This window comes from Aethina tumida, chromosome 1 (genome assembly GCF_024364675.1).
Source record: "Aethina tumida isolate Nest 87 chromosome 1, icAetTumi1.1, whole genome shotgun sequence".
In the NCBI taxonomy this organism is placed as follows: Eukaryota; Metazoa; Arthropoda; class Insecta; order Coleoptera; family Nitidulidae; genus Aethina; species Aethina tumida.
In genome coordinates, this window is record NC_065435.1 from 30459358 (window position 1) to 30477825 (window position 18468).

At 32.2% G+C, this 18468-nt stretch overlaps 1 long non-coding RNA gene and 1 pseudogene across 1 annotated transcript in view; both read right to left on the reverse strand.

Moving 5' to 3' along the window:
• LOC126264218 (uncharacterized) overlaps window positions 1-10564 on the reverse strand; it is a 101280-nt gene extending 90716 nt beyond the window's left edge. Inside the window, exon 1 of the long non-coding RNA XR_007546981.1 lies at window positions 10270-10564. This is a non-coding gene — a long non-coding RNA (uncharacterized LOC126264218). The remainder of the gene's footprint in view (window positions 1-10269) is intronic.
• A 6568-nt stretch (window positions 10565-17132) lies between these two features.
• LOC126264383 (uncharacterized) lies at window positions 17133-17782 on the reverse strand (annotated as a pseudogene).
• Window positions 17783-18468: the final 686 nt, after the last annotated feature.

Sequence of the window (18468 nt, forward strand, 5' to 3'; positions counted from 1 at the left end):
AACCACTTTGTGTACCTTTAAGTTATGTGATTAATTTAATATAAGTTTGGTTGTTAACAAATGGTTTCGACCCATTGTCGATTTTTTTAACCTTCAACTATTCAGTGGAGGTACTTAAAAGTTATATGCAACATATTTTTTTAGGAAACACATTTAGTGATTACAGTACAGATTAAAATTTAAGGAAAAATTACTTCGGCACTAATCTAAAATTATAATTGCTATAAACAAGCTTCATTCTCAGATGATAGATGAGCTGAAACCTAGATCCACACTATGGAAACATTTCCATAAAATGAAAGTACTTGCTATATACAGAGATAGAAATGTGGAACTCAAACGGGAACATTCCAGTCCTCAGCCTTTTTGGTAGAACTTTTGAATACGGTTTCTTAGTAATGATGTTTTCTTCTTTATTGTGATATTTTCTTGTACTTTTTTCGGATTTCTTGGATTTTTTTTCATATTTCATAGCCTCAGAGAAAATATTTGTCGATGTCGTCAGGTTGTGTCGTGGCTCATTTCATCTTCATTTATATGATGGTAATCAGCCTTTCCATGTGAACGTAACTCCTCGTGCCCAACGAATCGTCGAAATACTTTAAAAAAGATATATAAAATTAATATTAAATATTAATTTTATTATATATACCAATTTTATTTGTTTTTCATTTAATTTAAATAATTTAATTGTGTGTTTTAACATAAAATATGTCATTAATTATAAAAATCTTGAATACAGATGAAAATTATACTTACATTTAAATCCAATTCTTGGGCCACTAGAATCTCTACACCATTTGCCTTTTGCACCGTACTTTAAGATTTCAATCTTAATTTATTCTGAAAACAAATTAATTAGGTATTAATGTGTTGTCTTAAGGAGCGTCATATACATGAAAGTACTTATTCTTTGTTTAGTTGGGAATTCCTGTAAGTAAATTAATGAATTTAGACAAAAATATTCCCTAAAAATAACAGTTTGATACGATCTGTTTCATTTCTAGCATTACTATACACAAGTATTTCTTCCGATTATCATTTCCAATGAGGCAGGGACTCATTAATAAAAGCGAGAATATTTATCTAATAATTTTGAATTGAAGCGTAGGAGCAACTTCAGAGAGATGTGGTTCGTATGAAACAAAAGTTTGAACTGATTAAAGTTTGGTGGTAAACAAGTAAAGAAAACTTTTTGGTCTACCTGATTTTTTGAACAAAATTGAAATTAGTTTATGACAACGAAATTCAAATGTCTACAAATGAATAACGAATTAATAAATAAAACATTGAAATTTGTTTATGGGAACGGAATTCAAATGTCAACAAATGAATAACGAATAGTTAATTTTATAAGCTCTTTAGAGAACAACTTAGGAAACTTAGTTCTTAATTTTTTTACATGTAGATAAAATAGGAACATATTGTATAAAATTTCATAAGACACAATCAACCAATGATAATTGATAGTTTAAAGTGTAAACCTCAGTACTCATGCAAACACTATACTTACTCATCATTGGTCCAATTCACTCGAGGCAAGTTATGTTAGAATATCTAGACATCGTGTATAACGGTTGTGATGACAACGGAGAATAAAAACAATAGAAGAGCGTAGTTATAGAAACAGAGTTAAGTTGTAAGAGCAGAGTTAGTTGAATACAGCCCACCAATGTTGTAAAATAGTCAATAAGCGTTTTACTGAGTACCTTGCATTATCATTCCACGTCGCCTTGTAAGCAGGCATATTCTAACTATTAACTTTTGTATTTTGACCTTAAGAGCGGCGTTTACTAGACAAGGAATCGCACTTTCGGTCAGAAAAGGACGCAAAACAAAACATAGCCCGTAATGTGGTGCCGCCACGAAATCAAACAAACATTCGGTTGTAAAATGTTCGGCTGCAATTTTTTTTGCATGGAACAGGACCGCACTTGAGATCTCATACATATAGTGAATTTACTGGTTGTAAATAGATTATGAAATTTATAATAGTAATGAATTCTTAATATATTTTTATTAATATAAATTATATAAAATTAATATATAATACAATAATATATATAATACAAAACTAATAAGTTTTGTGATATTTTCTTTTTTGTGAATTCTTACTATATTTTTATTAATAAAAATTATATAAAATTAATATATAATACAATAATATATATTAAAAATATAATAACGTATACAGTTATTAACTTTTTTTTTAGTGCTAATAAGTTTTGTGATATTTTGTTGTATAGTTAGTTGTAAACCAATAACATTTTATCATATAAACAAATATAATAAATACGTTATACAAATACGGAAGCCGATTTAAAATCTATTATTAATTAAAAAAAATGATCTCAAAGTTAATAGTGACCCTAGCTCTGAATTTGTATTTACTTCAAACTCTTACCTTCGCATACTCAAAGTGATGAGTTATACAAATCAGTGCATGTAACCGCGTGTAATTTTTTGGGTTGAAATTTAAGTGAAATGTAATAACAAAACAAATGGATTTTTTCTGTTTGTGTAGTACTTGACTTAGAAATTTTACTTCAATTTTGGTGGTTGAAGAAACATCAGTTTCAAACAGAGGAATAAATTAGTCTTATTTTAGTCATCAGACAAAGTGTATTTTGTTATAAACTTTTAAAGGTAAGTTTTTTATTCAATTTTAGTTTTTATATTGCTGTATTATTGTTTCGTATGTATTATGTATATTTGTTAATTCATGTCATCAATTAATTAATTAATTTTTGCTTGTAGCTGTTATAATTTTGATATTATTTCATATTTTTGTGACCTTGGTTTTCCATTGGAAGCGTCTGGATGGATATATTTTCCGTGTTCATTGTTTGTTGTTAGTTTTTCTCCTCGTGAAATTATGAATAAAGATTGATTTATTTGAAGAATGTATTATGTTCATTTCAAATCGACTTTAGTGTATTTAAAATAAATATGATAGTTCGTTTTTTTATTTCTTTTTAATAAATACATATATAGTTTTTCTTTGTTCATATTATTGGTTCACCTAATATTCTTGAATTATTTCTATTATTTTTTCGTGTTGTTACATAACTTGTCTTTGAGCTATTTTGTATTATGTAGTTAAATTAACTTAGACTTTATAAAATTGGAAAATCAAGTGACACATAATTTTAATATGACATTTAAAATCAAAGAAGCATGTACGGCTTTATATTATAGTATACAATAATAAAATAAAAGCAATATTAATTTTAGAAAATGCCAAAAACGCGTAGATTTGCTTCTTGGTCTAAGAAAAAAATTAAAAGTTTACATTTACTGGAACTAAGAAATAGGAAACTGAAGAAAATAGGATCATATATTGTGGAGAAATTAGAACGAGATGAGAAGTATAACGAATCTACCCAATGTTCACAATTTATTTTAAATGAGATATTAGATCAAAATTACTAAAAAAAAAAACAATTTAAATAAATGAAAAAGCAATTGGCAATTTAACAACCCATATTATTATTAATAAATGCACCGGCTTACTGCTTCTAATTTTGGAGACGTTAAAATTAAAAGAATCTTGTGTCAATATAGTTAAAAAAATTAATAATTTTTCTACAGAAGCTACGAATTACAGGAAAATTAATGATTCGGTAGCAATAAAAAAATTGAACAAGAATGCAATAAAATTGTAAAGCCTGCTGGTTTATTTGTAGATGTTCTTCATGGATATTTATAAATTATATTGTGTATTTTTATAATTAAATTTTTATATTTTCAGGAATTATTTCTGAAGACGAAATTGAGGAAGTCAAGTGTTCTTATGAGACGTTTATAATATAGAACTTATAGAATATTACTTTCAGATATAAGTTTAATTAAGTATTATTGGAACTAATCTATGCTATATTTTATTGTATATTCAGGTCCAAAAAATAAACTTCTCGTTGAAGTAATTCATTAAGACGAATTTTTGGAATAACAAAATGCTTTCGAAATTAGAAAGATTCTATTTTAGGACAAGAGATACTATTAAATAGAAGAGGGTGAAATTTAAAATGTTTTGATCCACCCTACATCAGAGAAACGCAGGAAAAGAGGACAAAAAAAAATGTCAATTTAATAAAATATTAATTTTTAAAATAATTTGTTTCACTACGTTAAATTCCTATAAATTTCATTCAAATTACAAAGTTTACACATTAGTTTACTGTAATTATACATAAAAAATATTGTATATAAAAAGTGTTTTGATTTTAATTTATCAGATAATGAAAATTGTATTGTATTATATTATATTGAACAATAAGCCGAATTTCCTGTTTAGATTTCCAGGTTAAAAATTTACTATTTTAATAATTTGATAACTATTTGAAAAATGAGTTTAAAATATATATTTACATCACATAAATTTGATTAATGATGAATAATCAATTATCAATATTTTTAAAAAAAATATATATTATTTTTGAATTTCTTCTGTGATACAGACTCACATGTCAATGGCTTTCTTACATGTGGTCACTTTGTGACATTAGTAGTATTATGAATCAAAGAGTTTTTAAATTTTATTGCTATAATAACTGGTATAAAAATGTACAAATTTCCCTGAATACGTCCAGTCAATAGGCCATCTATGAATAATGAGTCGAACACATGACATATCCCCCTTCCTGCTCCGCAATCACTTATGCTTACAGATTTCTATGATTATTCGGTTTACGTATGAAATTTTATTATTTTGCTAATTTGGAGCAAATCTAAAAAACGCAATATTTTTCTCGGAAAATTGTCACTGTACAGTCTTGTTAAATATCTAAGCTTTGACATGACATATTCCATTTACCAAAATATTCTTTATTTTTTGAGTTATTTGCTGTACAAAAATGGTAGAAAATGACCTAAGTTTGACCATCAATAACTTTGTTATTAAATAAAATTACGACTTTAAAACTATGTCATGTCAAAGATCAAACATTTGTTAATCCACATCCAAAATTTGAAATAGATTGATTGCGTAGTTTTTGAGATTTGCTCCAAGTCGTCGGCGGCGTTTGTATAGGGAATTTAACACAGGGAGACGCCACTCTTAATGGAAACAAATACTTCCAGTGCTTCCGTGTCCTTTCGGTGAGCACAGGGGTGCGTCGTCAGGATTTCGAGAACACCTCCATAGGCTTATTTGTGGAAGACTTCTGCGTTTTGGAGGTGTGGGGTGGCTGGTCGGGAGGAAGGATTGGTGTTAGGGTTAGAAGTAGGAGTACTTCCAGGATTTACCGATTCGTTGTAATTCACCCTCTAGTTCCGAGATTTTAATCTTAACGTCTAGTTTTCAGGTACCTCTTGGCTTATCTTTTTCGCGGACTCTACACATGGTTTATTGGTTTAGTAACCGAGGTTACCAGCCACATTAACAACTCTTCTCTTTTGTCTGAATATGGCAACTCTTATAACTAAATTCAAACAGAAGGACGAACGTTATCTCTAACTCCATTTGGGGGTCTGATGTCGGTGTGGCGCTTTGCCGAATTTTGCTGTTGTTACTTACTTTAGATAGTTAACTCTTTCGGAACTTCGAACGGAGTCGTGCTCAGGGTTTACCGCGCGGTTGACCTTTCTTTCTGCCAATAGAACCTGGATTTAAACCGCCTTTTCCTTTTCTTCATTCACGGTTTTTGTCTCTTAGTATGAACTTCTTGTGGAACGGAACTGGCGATGTGCCGTCCGGTTCCAATAGGATTCGGAACCACTCGACCTTTTGCAGGCACACTTGCTGTTTTCGCATTTCATTATCGCTAATTCGGTTATTAAACTGTTTATAGTACGAAAACAAAAATTTAATTCAGTTGTTTCTTGGATTGGTAACCAAGGTTACCAGACAAGTAAACAAATTTTTTCATTTGTCTGAATTTGGTAACTAACTAAATTCAGACAAAAAGGGACACTAAATAAAAACAAAAATATCACTACAAACACTTTTGAAAACTGAGGTGTGAGTGTGATGAGAATAATAGTCGATGTTACAAGAAAACTAATCGTTTATTATATTATTACAAAGTGTGCACTCGGCTAGAAACGTCAAAGACTAAAAACTAAGAACTAAAAACCCTTCGTAGCATGACGCTTGCGTTAGGGCATCTATACAGAGGGGTTCCAAGTATCAATGTGCAATTTCATTCCTTAACAAACACTTTTCCGTAGTTGCTACTCAAATTTGGATAAATGACGATTGTTACCGCTGCCATTGGTAACGACAGAAAGGTCTCTTATTGTTAGCGACAGGAAATATTGTTGATAGTAACAATTTTTGTTTGAGTTGTTCGTCCTTCCTCTGCCTGCATTTAGTTATAATAGTTACCATAATCGAAAGAGAAAAGTTGTTAACGCTAATCCCAAATCTTTATCCCAACCAGCCACCCCCACTCCTGCAAAGTCTTCCAGCTCCAAAACGCAGGAACTCGGTCACCCCCAAGGAGGTGATGTCGAAATTGTCTAACTACGATGCACCAGTTATGGTTCAGTATTCAAATTTATGTATATTGAATTGTATTAAAGTATTTTAGACCAAGTATACTAAGAATTAGAAGAGACTTCTCATAGAGAAGAAAATTTTAAATTGGTTTGGGAAAAAACAGCGCTAATGATTAGCCGTCTCAGATCTCAGTTTCGGTTAATATTTTTTGACAGCTCATTGACAATCTTGGCAACTGATCTGTGTGTAATTTCGTTTCGTTTGGTGTCCAATAATATAATGCTCTAAAGGCGAATTACTGAGAGAGGTTATTTCAATTTGCCAAAATATGCGGAAAGTAGGAAGGTCCTAATTATGTGATGTGAATTTATAAGTTTAACAAAATTGAAAAAAAGCAGCTAAAAAAGATGTTTAAGTTTTATTATTATCTTATCAAAGAAAATATATAAAATTTTGATATTTGTTAGGAATAGCAATGTCTAATTAACAATTCACACACTTTTGTCGATGCATATTCTTCAGACAACAAAAGTATGTTTTACTTTTGATTAATAAACATATCGCCTTCATTGCTGTTGAAACCTGAATATGTACAAAATATCATTTGATTTCAAAACTGATCTTGAACAATTATTTGTTAACTTCTCAAAATTTCGTCATTGAAAAGACAAAAACAACAAAAGAAATAAGTATTTACACTTCGTTAGCTGTTTGTTTCACTTTTTTGCCTTCAATGCAGACACAAATCTAATATTTTTGTTTATATTCAAAACGTAATTATAATTTTGTCCAGATTGATGTTTTCAATGAACTCAGAAGTCTTTATTTATCTAGTAATAGAGGTCCTTATGATATTCTTTCTACAGAATTGAATGAATTGTGGATTTTCATTAACAAAGCCTCTAACAATGAAACTTAATATGTTTTTAAAATCTACTTTATTTCCTAACGTACGTAAAAAATCATTTGTTATACCTATCTTAAAGGATGGAGATAGTTTACTTGTTGTTTTCCAAGATTGTCCAAAAAAATCATTTCCAAAATAATTATGCCATAGTTCCAAAATATTATAAATGAGAGTCTACATGAATTTTGCAAATATAAATCTTCTGCCACCAACCTTCTTATTTATAAACTCTCGACAGTTGGTGCTCTTGAAAATCATTTACAGGTTGATGCTGTTTATACAGACATTTAAAAGGCATTTGATAGAATCTGCCATGATTTATTGTTTGCTAAACTAAATGGGCTGGATTTGACAAGTAATTTTTTCACTGTAAATAATCATAACGATTGTAATGTAAAGTGATTAGTTTTTATAAAAAAATTAATCAACACCATATTCGCAAGTTATACTTTAAATAAAAGATATTAATGTAATGTGTTTGAAATTTAAAAATGAGTAATAGATTGGACGGTAGTTTTTCTAGAAAAGTTGGTTCGGCTCAAGGAAACTGAATTTGGGTAAATGTAAAAGAAAAGCTGGAGAATATCTTGATGCGTTTGCCCACACATTAAAGTAGCTTTTTACACAAATACTGCTGTAGGATCCCAGGTTTTGCGATGTTTTGTCGTATAAAATAACCTCTTTCCATAATCGGTATCGTGATTATAAGTATAGCAATTAGGCAGAACGAAATACTCTCACATTAGCTGTCAAAATTGCCAGAGTTGTCAAAACGTGCGGACTCCTTAGGAACTCGTTAGGAATATTTAAACAATTACAATAATGGCAACTTGATGCCATTATTGTGGAGATGTCAATTACTAGTCCTGAAAGTCACGGAAATCAAATTAGTTGCAGATCTATCGTCGACATACAAAAACTGTTTTTGTTAACTTTGTTAACTTTATATTTCCATTAGAATAGATTGCTGCTAAGAGAAGTTCCAACTATTATAATTTAGTTTGAATATGTGATACGGACGACGTGAGGGATGAAATTGAAAACAGGATAACTAGATGTATATACGCATAAATAAAATTTTAATTAATTAGTAATTACAAAACTAAACGAACATTTGGGAGTGGGTGTTGGACTGAGTGACATTTTACGAACTTTCAAGTTTCAATAGCAACGAAGGAATTTTGTGTATCAAATAAAAGGAAATAATATTTATGTTGCTAAGATTACGATTCCTTGTGACATATGCCAGACGTTAAAATATAAACAAAACATCCAATGTCCAATTGAACCTTATTCGAAATATGTAATTTAGAAAAAAGTTGTCTTCTTTCAAGTAAATTTGATTTGTTTCTTCCATTTCTTCTTTTATTGATGATCCTTGGTCCTGTGTATCACCCTTACTTACTTTGTTTCTTGTGGTTGGTATTGTTGACTGAGAATACTGTTGAGTCACTTTCAGGTTGTTTAACATCTTGTGATAGTTTTGATTTCACAGAAATTGAAGTTATCTTCATGCCGGAGCTTTCAATAGCAATAATTATTGGTTGATAGGAGGACTCTGGTAGACCGGAGAGTAGCAATGTAACTAGCCATTCATCGTCAACTGCGAAACCAATGTTTCTCAGCTTGTGAGCAGTACACATAATTTTGCTCACATATTTCTCTACGTCTTGACATAGAGTAAGTGAAGTATTATAGAGATCACGCAGCCACCCATCACAGCGTGTCAACCAAGAGTCATCAAATACTTATGAAAACGTATCCCATACTTCTTTTGCAGTACTACTCTCTTGTATGTGCACGTAATTTATTTAGTCAACTAGTAAATTTATCTTAGTTTTTGCCTTTGTGTCTCGTTTTGTGTCCACAATGACACATGTGGTGGGGTCTATGCAGTATGATTTTAGAGCAAATCGCCACGTTACGTAATTATCTCGGCCGGTTAACTTTTCAATTAATGCCAATTGATTGTTTGCTGACAATTTAAGAACCCTTATTCCAGATGTGACGAGAAAACACTTTTCAATTGTCGTATTGACGTTTTAGGTTAACTTCATTACTTTTCTCAGTAAGTAAACCATTCTCGGCTTCTCTGGGCTTTTCTGGCTCCATAACCTCTTAATTTTTCTTAAAAGAGTTTTTTATTTCAGGAGAAAAACTTATATTTAAGAATTTAGTGTTAAAATTACAACTTAACTGTCTACAAACGCACAATTCAAATTACAATTTTTTCAGTTTATGTGTAGTTTCTACAGGTCATCGCATCAGTTACAATTGGATTCCCAAGAGGAGATGAAACATTATTTGTTTTAAGTTGTGTTATGATTTTCCTTTCTATGTAATAGCGTAAGCTACATTGCGCTGTAAATTAGATTTTTTTGAGAAGAATGCTTCAGGTAAACTACTTTGGGTTAACAAGACAGCATTAAATTAACTGAGGAATGCATATTATCGGAATTTGTAAGCTGGGTCATCTCCTTGATTAGTATTTATATGATCCCATTTTTCGCACTGAAATATCCTCTTTCTGTAATTCGCCAAAGAGCATTATAGGATCGGACACCAAACAAAACAAAATTACACAAAGATCAGTTGTCAAGATTGTCAGTGAGTTGTCAAAAAATACGAGCCGAAACTGAGACTGAGACGGCTAGCCATAAGCGCTACCAAATAATTTCATTCAATTAGAAACGTTAAATAATTACTTTAATAACAAGGTTATATAAATGTTTGTGATTTAAAGTACTGTAACCTGTATTCCATTTCTATCTACACAGTTCTGCTATACTAATTTAAGAGTTTATTTTCTATGAGAAGGCTCTTCTAATTCTTAGGGTACTTGGTCTAAAATACTTTAATACAATTCAATATACATAAATTTCAACACTGAACCATAAATGGTTCACAATTTCGACATCACCTCCTTGGGAGTGACCGAGTTCCAAGAAGTCTTCTGAGTTTTGGAGCTGGGAGACTTTGCAGGGGATGCAAGGGTGGCTAGTTGGGATAAAGATTTTGGATTAGCGTTAGGAGTAGGGGTACTATCAGAGTTTACCGATAGTATCCCTAGTTTAGACGACAAAGCTGTGTAAGCACTCTTTCACTCTCTGTATCTCACATTCTAGTTCCAAAATTTTATTCCTAAGGAAATCGGGTACCTCTGGAAACGTCAGCAGACTTTTGGGTTTTATTGAGTTTTTCACTTAGCTTTTCTTTTTTCCGGACCCTACACATGGTTTATTGTTTTAGTAACCGAGGTTACAAGCCAAATTAACAGCCCTTCTCTTTCGATTATGGTAACTATTATAACTAAATTCAGACAAAAGAAGGACGAACAACTCAAAATAAATTGTAATTTTCAACAATATTCCCTGGTTGCTACCCACACTTTGAACAATTGACAAAAGTCGCTAACAATAAGAGACTTTTCTGTCGTTATCAATGGCAGAGGTAACGATCGTCATTTAACCAAGTTTCGGTAGCAACTACGGAAAAGTGTTGGTAGTGATATTTTCGTTTTTATTTAGTGACCCTATTAAAGTTCCTATTAAAAGACAAGAATCGTGAAATAAGAAAAGGAAAAGGAGGCTCAAATCCAGGTTCTATTGGCAGAAAGGAAGGCGGTACCACATCCAACGACACAACTAGTTATTGTAAAGCCCCAGTTTTGATCGGTTACATTAGAGTACATTAGAGTACCAATTAATTCTCTGTATCGTGCGGGGTCTTTGAATGGTTTTAAATCTCTGTTAAATTTTGAGTGGCAGTCATACGGTGTTTTAATTGGATTGCAATCTACCATTCTGAATTTCTCTAAAATATATTTTTTTTGTTTTAGTGTTCTTACTTTGATTAATTTCTATTCTAAAGAAAAACCTTGCAATCTATGATCTTCAATTTCTCAGCTAATTCTCTCTTAATTTCATTACCAGTTTATTTTCGACAGTTCTTTTGTACTCCTTAAATTTTTCAAAAACTTCTCTCTTTGAAAACCTGGCACTACCTATTGTATTCGTCTATTAATGTAAGAAGATATCTTGATCCACCGCTGAATTTGACTCGCATTGGTCCGCAGATATGTGAATGGACAATATTCAGTAACTGCTTACTTTTTCCTTCTCTGTCAGTAAAGGGTTTCCTTGCTTGCTCACCTCGTTGACATTGTCTCACCACATGGGTAATTTATCATTATCCAACCTTGTACCAGTCGCTTTCAGTACAAATCCTGTACGCCTTTATAATGTAGGTACTCTAGTTGTTTATGCCACAGGACCATTTTGTTTGAATTTCTATGCATTATTCACTTGTAGACATTTGAATTTCGTTGTATATAAACATATTACAATATTTTTTATAAAATCAAGTAGCCCAAAAAGTTTTCTTTATTTGTTTACCACAAACCTCTAATCAGTTCAGACTTTTATTTCATAAGAAACACATCTTTCTGAAGTTGCTCCTACGCTTCAATTCAAAATTAATAGTTAAATATTCTCTCTTTATTAATGAGGTTCTTCCTCATTGAGAATTGTAATTAGCAGAAATACTTATGTACAGTAGTGCTAGAAATGAAACCGATCTTACCAAACTGTTATTTTTAGGGAATAGTTTTGGCTAAATTCATTATTTATATTTACAGGAATTCCCAACTAAACACAAAATAAGGCTTCATAAAATAACACATTGATTTGTTTTCAGAATAAATTATGATTTTTTTTTTATTGGAGCAAAGAGGGGGAAATCTACAAGATGTAGTGCCGGACTTTACCGACTAAAAACCCCTCTCCGGGCAATGATTCGAAGATCATGACCTAAGAGTAGTTAACCATAAAGGTTTAGGAAAATAGAAGGGAAAACTAAAGAGGTACGTAACAATCGCTACATAGTAAAGAAAAGATGTTCAAAAGAGACGCAGAGGTCTAGACAGCCAAGAGACAAGGTCTCTTGTATCTGTCGGATTCACAGGGTTGGATATCATGCAAGCATGCAATCTCCGGATTAGAGTGTTGAAAGATAGATCTCCGGAGATTGAGGGCATGCTATTTTCTCTGAGGCTATGAAATATGAAAAAATATGCAAGAAATCCGAAAAAAGGTCAAGAAAAAGTCACAATAAAGGAGAAAACAGCAATACCAAGAAACCATCTTCAAAAGTTCTATCAAAAAGGCTGAGGACAGGAATGTCCCCGAGTTCCACATATCTGTCTGTGTATAAAGAAGGTACTTTCATTTTATGGAAAGTTTTCCATGGTATGGGCATACGTTTCAACTCATCTAACATCTGAGAATTAAGCATGTTTATAGTAATTATAATATTAGAATTGTGCCGTAGTAGTTTTTGCTTATATTTTAATCTGTAATTTATGACGGAAAATGTGATTCATAAATAATTATATTGTGTATATCTGTATATTTTTCCACTGAATAATTGGATGTTGAAAAAATCGGCAATGTGTCGAAACCATTTTATAACACCAAACTAATATTAAAATATCGACATATGTTAAACAAAGTAGTTTTATTTGTATAGTTATGTTATATTTAAATATTTGGGAATATCATTTATGGTCATCCACTGTAGGTTGAAATACAAGGATGAGATTGATTCGAAACAGTTCTACCATCAAAAATATTATAACAAATTGAAAAATCATCACGATATTCCTTTGCTCTGTCAATTTGCTGAGACAGTGGATTAAAACGAATTATAAGAAAAGATATAACTGAACCACAATTGGGTGTTATATTAATACAATGTAAGAATCAAATCAAATATGCTTGAGAGAAGACAACTTTTTTATAAATTACATACTTCTGACATATGCCATAAAGAAACGTAATTTGACATGTTATTTTATTTTTTGACAAACAATTCGTTGCTATTGATACTTGTTTGCAAAATGTCACTCAATCACACACTCACTCGCTTTATTTTTAATTACAAATTAATTAAAATTTTATTTATGTGTATATACATCAGGCTAGTTATCTTGTTTTCAATTCTATCCCTCACCTATCACATATTAATTACCTGTCGAAAATAAATGTCGACGAGAGATCTGCAACTGATTTGATTTCAGTGACTTGCAGGGCTCGTAATCTAAACCTTCAGACGGTAAGTTGCTATTTTTGTAACTGTTTAAATATTTCACCTTTTTAAATCAACAGTAAATTCACGTAGTTGACTCTTTCAGCTTGAATAAGTGAGCGACAGATTTCAACTATGCACTGAATTTTTCTCCTTCACCTTTAATTATCACCCTCAAACAACACTAATTTACCAATCTTTCCATATTTGATAATTTTTTGTCGCAAATTATTTAGATTCTTCATGTCTGGATGACAAGTTCAAATAATGTTAACACAATTTATAAACCAAATCATGAAATAGTGATTTCTATTTCACAATTTTCTGGGGAAATAAAGATTTGAAATCTTTGTTGGGTTGAAATTTATAATTAATAGATTTATCTGTTGCAGTTTTGTTAAAACTTTCATCCACTTTAGTGCATATATATTTTTAGTGTTTCCACATTTTCTTGGGAGTAGGCATATTTTGACAAAACACTGACAACATCATCGAGAACTAAAATTGTAGTATTTTCGTTCTGCTTATTCAGTTTTCATATAATCGCGATACCGATCATGGAAAGAAGTAATTATATACAACCAAACATCGCGGAGCTTTGTATCCTATTAAGCAGTATTCTTCTAAAATATCTGTAATAAGGTATATCATAATGGAAAAGAAAGTTTATGCTCTTATAGACATTCAAGAAGTGAGACACAATTTACTTGCTTTACCTATATGCTCCATACTTGCTTTAAAAATATGTTAAAATCGTGGTAGTAACTTTCCATATGCGTTGGGATGTAGATGGAGTTCTTAAGATACTTTATTTAAAATTGCAATCTGTAAAAAGAAATAATTTTTGAGGGTATTGCAAAAATTATCTTCAAAAATTGATTGAATAAATCATATTGTAGAAGAGAATGAAAAACACAGTGACCAAAGATTTTTTTTAAAGAAGGAAAATAACGGAGCGGTTTTTAATTAGGGATGTCTCAATTTGAGTATACGGCGTTGTAGTACGTTGGTTCAGTCAACCAAAGGGGCTATATACAGTGCAAAAATGCTAGTGCAAGTGCGCGCTTGCGCACAATATAAATTAATCTTAGCGAATGCATTTAGTAACTCTCTATATGCGATATTAAAAACAAAAATAAGTATTCTAAAAATAAAGTTCTTTTTTCAAAATAAAAAATATCCCAAAAATTAAATAAAATAAATAAATGCATAAGTAAAAAAACTAAAAATAATTAAATAAAGTGTTCAAAGACACCGACTCGTCTACGGAGACGAACCGCATGCTAAACTCAGCAAAACCAAATGATCCCCTCTAGTCAGTCCGGCCCGTCCACATAATTGCATGTATATCTTTCTTTTTTGTTTACAAAGGGGTGTTGATGTTCCGTCTCAATATGCGAGTAGACACGTTCATCATTTTTGATACTGTATAACAGGATATTTTACACTAAATACTCTCTGTACTCTGTAATATTGTATCACTTTGGTTAACTTTTGATATATATATACAAATCGGGATTCCTTTTTACAGATTCTAATACATTTTGGAGTTTTGATAATATATCATATGCCTAACTTTACTTAAATGAATTTTAATGATTGGTAATATTTTGATTCAGCAAAATTAAAGCCCACGGAAATTTTTCTTGTGGCTTGATTTCCGAGAATTTCATGATTCATTAACACTATTTGAAATCAGAGCTGTAAAATAGATATATTTTGTTTTAGTGTAACTGTTCCAATATGATTGATTAACTGCAATAAATTATTAAGGGAATTCAAATTTAAAAAACAATACAACACTTATTGTAAATTAGCAACTGTTATTTACAATTGTTCCTACAACTTAATTTCAAATATTTACAATTTCAACATTCAGGAGATGCTGTGAAACTTTAGAACACTAGGTCATCATTCAAAAACTCAACAACTACATACACGCCATCAATTTATTTCAGAAGTAATTCATAAGGAATAACACATAATTTCTAAAAAAAGTCAACTATGATTAACATCAATGGATTAAATTTAAATGGAAAATGTGTAGGGTTTAACATAATGGTTAAGGCTTGAGTAATACCATATGGAATAAATAATGAAATTATTTACTAACAATTTCTTAAAACAGGAGAATAAGTTTTTGAGAACTCTGGTCCTGTACGTTTGTTTTGACAACTAACTGACAATTGATATTTCAGTTATTTCATTTTGCTTGTTGGCCGATTTTATATTGGCGATACCAAATATAGAAAGATGATATTCTAAATTGTCGAGATATTCTGAACACAGGATTCTATAATAATAATCGAGGAGCTATCCTCCTGTGATAGTTAACAGTGAAGCATTCTTCTTATACAATTTAATTTACAATGCGAAAAAACATCTTATTATTGAAAATAAAGCTTACGCTATAACAGAGTCAAGAATTGAGACACAATTTTCTTAGAAAGGCATTTATTTGGAATACCGATCAGACATGTGTTAGATGATGATATTCTTCCAGGTAAATAGAAAGGAAGAATGTATGAATATTGAATGTGTTCCTTTTGTTTGATAAACAAACTGCCTTCGTTGTTATTGAACCCAGATTATGTACATAACTATTCTTTGGTAAATTTACCTTCTAAACTTGTTCATTTAATTATTGCGAAGAGCACAAAAAACTTGAGCAACTTTTATTTATCTTCTAAAGGGTTCTTATCCCATCAAATAACATTCGCAAAGTTCAATTTATATTGTGCATCACAATCTTCAAGTTTTGATTCACCACCACGATTTGAACTTTATTTTAAAGCAAGTATGGAGCATGTAGGTAAAGTAAATTGTGTTTCACCTCTTGAATGTTTATAAAGATTTTTTAGAAAAATACTACTTAATAGGATCCCAGGTTCCTATAATCGTGATTATAAATCAGAAACTAAGGCCAAGTTGTCCAATTTGTCAGCTCTCAAGAAAACGTGGAGACACTTAAAATATATATGCACAAACGTAGATGAAAATTTCAACAAAATTAAAAATGATAGAGCTATTAATTATAAATTTCAAGTGAACAAAGATTGCAAATCAGAAAATTGTAAAGTAGAAATTAGGAATCTAATTAAATTTTGACATAAAATTGGAAAGATTGGTATCTTATTGTTGTTTGAGGGTAATAATCCAACCAAACGTGATAGAAAAAATTCAGTACCTAGTTGAAATTTGCCGCTCACTAATTCTTGCTTAAAGAATCAACTACGTGAATTATCTTTTGATTTAAATAGGTGAAATATTTAGACATTTACAATAATAGCAACCTACTGTCCTCGTTATCTAATTAGTGACGCGCATGAATGGATTAACGAGATTCCCACTGAGCTTGACTCTAGTCTGGCACTGTAAGGAGACATGAGAGGTGTAGCATAAGTGGGAGATGGCAACGTCGCCGGTGAAATACCACTCGTTTCTTTACTTACTCGGTAAGGCGGAACGCGTGCGCCGTACCTTTAACACAGGTTTCGGCTGTCATGGCATTCTAGAACCAAGCACGCAGAGTGGCGTTCCGTTCGCGTGTCACGATTCTTGATCGTTCCGTTAACGTTGGGGAGATCGTTCGCGCGGTTTTCTCTCGTTTCGGTCTGTCATGGGCTTGGCCGCGTTTCGGTCGTCGTTTAACGCTCCCGTGTGATCCGATTCGAGGACACTGCCAGGCGGGAAGTTTGACTAGGGCGGTACATCTGTCAAAGAATAACGCAGGTGTCCTAAGGCCAGCTCAGCGAGGACAGAAACCTCGCGTAGAGCAAAAGGGCAAAAGCTGGCTTGATCCCGATGTTCAGTACGCATAGGGACTGCGAAAGCACGGCCTATCGATCCTTTTGGCTTGAAGAGTTTTCAGCAAGAGGTGTCAGAAAAGTTACCACAGGGATAACTGGCTTGTGGCGGCCAAGCGTTCATAGCGACGTCGCTTTTTGATCCTTCGATGTCGGCTCTTCCTATCATTGCGAAGCAGAATTCGCCAAGCGTCGGATTGTTCACCCGTAAAAAGGGAACGTGAGCTGAGTTTAGACCGTCGTGAGACAGATTAGTTTTACCCTACTGATGACCGGTCGTTGCGATAGTAATCCTGCTCAGTACGAGAGGAACCGCAGGTTCGGACATTTGGTTCACGCACTCGCTCGAGCGGGCGATGGTGCGAAGCTACCATCCGTGGGATTATGCCTGAACGCCTCTAAGGCCGTATCCTTTCTAGTCAAAGGTGGCAACGATATTTCTTGGAGTTCCGAGAGTCGAAAGGCTCAAAACAATGTGACTTTTCTAGGCGGTCGACGTTCGCGTCTGTCGTCGCACGAGCCCCGTTTACCGCGCGCAGCCATCGGTCGACGGCAGGATCTATCTTGCTAAGTTCGACCAGGCTTCTTGGCGGTCTACCATGGGTGTTCAAACATTTCGATGTTGGAACTCGGAATTGTCTGCAGACGACTTACGTACCTGGCGGGGTGTTGTACTCGGTAGAGCAGTTTCCACGCTGCGATCTGTTGAGATTCAGCCCTTTGCTTGGGGATTCGTCTTGTCGGTTAGACGAGACCCCGTATTTGTTAGTTACAGTTTTTTCGTTTCTGTTTTTGTTTTTTTAATAACATAGCAAAACGAGAGAAACAACAACATATATTAGTTAGTTGGTACTGTCTGTGATTCAGCAGATAATTAACATGTGAATAGAAATTGTTTTTGTTAACATTGTTAACTTTATACTTAAATGCCGATATATATTTTGTTGCTAAGAGAGGTGAGGTATGAAATTGAAAGGAAGATAATTAGCCTGATGTATATATACATAAATAAAATTTTAATTAATTAGTAATTACAAAAATAAACGGACATTTGGGAGTGAGTATTGGATTGAGTGACGTTTTGCAAACATTCATGTTTCAATAGAAACGAAGGAAGTTTGTTTGTCAAATAAAAGAAAATAACAATTATGTTGCTAAGATTACGTCACCTTATAGCATGTCACCCTGTCCAATTATAGGCAAGAGTTATGGTTAATTCAATTAATCCT